At 50.6% G+C, this 3,929-nt stretch overlaps 1 protein-coding gene across 7 annotated transcripts in view; it reads left to right on the top strand.

Moving 5' to 3' along the window:
* Tppp (tubulin polymerization promoting protein) overlaps positions 1–3,929 on the top strand; it is a 27,301-nt gene that overhangs the window by 3,032 nt on the left and 20,340 nt on the right. The window contains exon 1 of one of the 7 annotated variants that reach the window (XM_008852497.3): positions 1,984–2,066. The exons of the other annotated variants lie outside the window; for them this stretch is intronic. The gene's annotated coding sequence lies outside the window, so the exon portion shown is untranslated. Of the gene's footprint in view, positions 1–1,983; positions 2,067–3,929 lie in introns of those variants that run through there. 7 annotated transcript variants of the gene reach the window in all.

The raw sequence follows: 3,929 nt of genomic DNA, 5'->3' as shown, positions 1-3,929 counted from the left end.
ATGTTGGACAAGCCAGGATTTCTTTCCCTATCCAAGCTTTGCCTTTTCAGTTTTTAACCATTTTTTGATGAGTAGACGTCCTTAATTCCAGTCTGGTGCCATTTAGAATCTTATCCTTTAGGAAGAGTATACTTGTATCCTGTGCCAAACCTTCCCCACCCTAAGGGCATCTGGATCTGGGCAGTGGCCACTGTGCACAGGAATACAACGTCACTTCCCCGAGATTTCTGATGGAATCTCATGTGCGTCCTGCTGTGTCTCTGCTCACCTCACCTGTGCACCTACATTTTCTCTGCCCTGACACATGACAGTTGGAGGTGAGGTGGGTGTCATAGGAAATCTAGCCTGTTTGGGCTGACTTCTTAGGGTCTAGCCTCATCTAGACCTCTCACCTCCCTCCAGGGCTTTGCCTGCAAGGGTCCTCTGCTTAAGCTGCTGCCACTGAGAGCCCTGCTTCCCCTTCTGCTCCCTTGTGCTCTGCCAGAGTTAAGAGGCTATTTGGTAAGATGATATGATATACACTGAGTGACTTGACATGACATAAGCCCGTTCTCTGGCAGTCCTGAAAGCCTGCAGTCCAACATGTCGGGTAAGCTGTGCTCCTGCCCTGGCTTCTGGCAGGTCCTTCCTGCCCCTCCCAGCTTCAAGTTACTCAGGTGCTCCTGGCCGTGTGCCTTGACTCTGCCTGCCTGCCTGCCTGCCTCTCTTCATGTAGCCGTCCCTCTCGGTCTACTTGTGCTGCTTTAACAAAATGCCATGGATGGGTAATTTATACAGAACAGAAATTTATTTCTCACAGTTGTGGAGCCTAAAGTCCAGGATCAAGAGCTTGCAGGCTCAGGATCTGGCAAGGGTGGCTGTCTAATTCCAAGGTAGTGCCTGCATACTCAAGGGGAGAGGTTGGGCCCTTTGTTATCACACTGTAGAAGGGCCTCAACCAGTTCCCTCCAGCCCTTTTAGGAGGCTTTATTCCATCCATGAGATCCCAGGAGCCTGACCTAACTCCTCCAAAGGTTCCACCTCAGCATCACAGTGAGGGCTTCGGAGGGACATCTGCAGGTACAGTTGCATGTTGTTTCTCTTCTCTCCTGCGTCCTACATTGGCAGTGGATTTACCCTCCAACTACAGGTAATCCAGGGTGACCCTCATGTCAAGATCCTATTTCCAAACCAGATCCCGTGCAGAGGTTCTGGGATGGATGGACGCATGTTTTCTGGAGTGACCACTCAGCCCCTGCCAGGGTGTTGTCCTGGTCCCAGGTCAGCTGCGCCTGCTGGCCGGTCTTCACAACCTTCTTTCACTGTGCAAGAATAATGCTGAGATATGTGGCATGCAATTTGGGGTCACCCATGTACATCTGGTGCTCATGAAGCCATGTTGATGGTGAGTTAGGAACCAATCACTTGGAGGGTTTTCAGCATCCTCGGGACCTGCCACATGGAGCTTCTCAAGGGAGTGAGGTGGCGACACTGGCATGCCACTGTGGGATGGGCCCTTGAAGGAGCAGCCCCACAGCATCTATGCCATAACCAGATCTCAGAACATGTACCTGTAGTGAAAGTGAACATGTCTTTGGGTCTTCATATTATCTATTTGGACTCATTTGGGATTGTAGGATGCTGTATTGGCAAATGTTCTGGAGGATGTTTTGAAAACAGTGTTTGATTAGACAGTTGTCTGGAGTCTGGAGCCCACACTAAATGCTGGGGATGTGGGAGGACTACCACTTTCTTACCTCCACTCTCGTTTCTACGACTATCTCAGCTCTGGGGAGACCAGATCTGTGGCCAGACAGTGGGAATAACCTTAAGTTATCACTGGGTTCTTTCACATGCTTAGTCTGAGGTTTCTACTTAGGGACAAGGGTTTACTGTGTTTGTTGTCCTTGGCAGGTACATCTTTGATCCCACAATCAAGACTTGTGACTACCCTATTCTCTCATTCTAGAACTATAGGCCAGCAGCTCCAGTAGTCGCCCCTGAGGTGGCTGTATCCTTGCATTTCCTGCTGAGGGGCGGTAAGGGCTGCAGTGTGGGCCAAGGCCCAAGATGTGAGCTCTAGGAAGGTAGGTGCACTGGGTAGGGCAGTCAGCAGCTTTGTGGGGTGCCATTCCTACTGCCTCATATGCTAAGCACAAAGAAGGACCTGGGTGGATAGAGGTACCCAGGTCCACAGGCCTTCTGCCTTCCTCTGTTTCCCTATCTGAGAAAACTCCTTGTCCAGGGTTCTGCTCTCCTAGTCTAAGTATAGGATTTTCTGGTCCCGCCCTGCCCTGAGATTAGGCTCAGGGTATAGGAAGTGAGTGGACGTAGACGTGGCAGTTCACACTGGACCCCCTCCTACTCCCAGGAGAACTGTGTTATGTTTGACCTAGAAATGGTGAGCAGCATAGGCTCTGGCTCTCAGGTCTCCCTGCAGGGCAGCAGCCTGGCCTTGGAATTCACACTCCTTGACTGATATGGAGCAGTGACTGAGGTTGTGTCACAGTCTGGTCAGCCCTGGTCATACTCGGCTGTGGGCCTCTGGGCGTGATGTGATGGCATGGGTCCCGAGTGGCCCGACTGGGTTTCCCGGTGGGTTTGGGCTTCTGGTACTAGTTCTGTATGCCTCAGGGATGAGCACATTCAGAAAATGTCCACTTTGTGGGAGTTCACCCTGCCTGAAATGACAGCCTCCATTGAGTTGAGGGGCTGTTCACATGACATGTCTTGATGAGGAGCAAGTGACTGGGTTATTAATGAAATAAACAGTCACTAAAGGGTATGTTGTGCACAAGTGCACTTTGAAATACAGAGCTGGGGTGGGGTGGCTTCCTGTGTCCCTTCTACCTGAAGAGTCCAGGGGCAGTTGGACATGTCCAGACATCATGCACTCAGCAGTAGTCTGTGCTTAGAGAGATTCCCATGGGAATCAAGTGTTGGAGGGATGGAGTGAGGAGAGGAGGTGAGCTCTGAATGGACACTGTCCATTTCTTTTCCATCTTAACAGACTGCTCTCTCTTGGGCTTCAGGTCACAGTCTTTTGAATTGGCTGTCCCCTCACCTTTGCTGGTGAGGCCTGTGGAACTGAGAGCAGCCTAGCTGGTGGTCAGGGGTCAGGTGACGTGTCCTGCAGTTGGGCTGAAGGCTCCCAAGTTCCTCACTTCACTGAATTTATCTAAGAATTGCTTCCCTCATGCCCCATGTCTCTCCCCATTAGCCTCCAGGAACCAGGTTGAAATGGAGCACATGGAACGTTCTAGAGTGACCCATCCCTTGACCATGTGCTCCTGTAGAAACACTCTAGGAAGCAGAAGTGCCTTTCCCTTCCTTTTCATATGCCGTCCTGTTCACAGTCACCTGCCCCCTCAGACACCTGCCTCCCCCCGAAATACCTGCGTCTTTCATGTGGACCTGCCCCACTCATGGACACCTGCCCCATTCAGAGGTGCCTTCCTTGCTCACAGACCACCTTGTCTTGGCTGTAGTAATAGATTCCTGGCCCTACTTACAGTTAACTAACTCCCTGATTTCTAGTCCTCCTATAGCAGGGCTGTGTACTGAGGTGTGTATCAGCTGATGCTTGGCCTTTGCGAGTCTCTCCTTTGCCACTTAAGATTTTTTTTATTTAATGTGTATGCGTGTATTGCCTGCTTGCTGGTAAGTGCACCCGTGTCATGCAATGCCTGCGGAGGTCAGAAGGGGCTGTCAGATCCCCTGGGACTGGAATTACAGACAGTTGTTAGCTGCCATATGGGTGCTGGGATTCAAACCTGGGTCTTCTGCAAGAATAACCAGTGTTCTTAACTGCTGAGCCATCTTTCCAGCCCCCGCCTTTCTCATTTTTAAGTGTTTCTATTTTAATTTTAATATTATGTGTACATGTTTGTATATGTGCAGGTGCACATGTATGGGTGGGAAATGTGTGTGTGCACGTGCACTAACATACA

Source organism: Nannospalax galili, unplaced genomic scaffold (assembly GCF_000622305.1).
Source record: "Nannospalax galili isolate Female #2095 unplaced genomic scaffold, S.galili_v1.0 scaffold1146, whole genome shotgun sequence".
NCBI lineage: Eukaryota > Metazoa > Chordata > Mammalia > Rodentia > Spalacidae > Nannospalax > Nannospalax galili.
The sequence above is the reverse complement of the archived record's forward strand: the minus strand, read 5'-3'. Positions and strand labels throughout refer to the sequence as shown.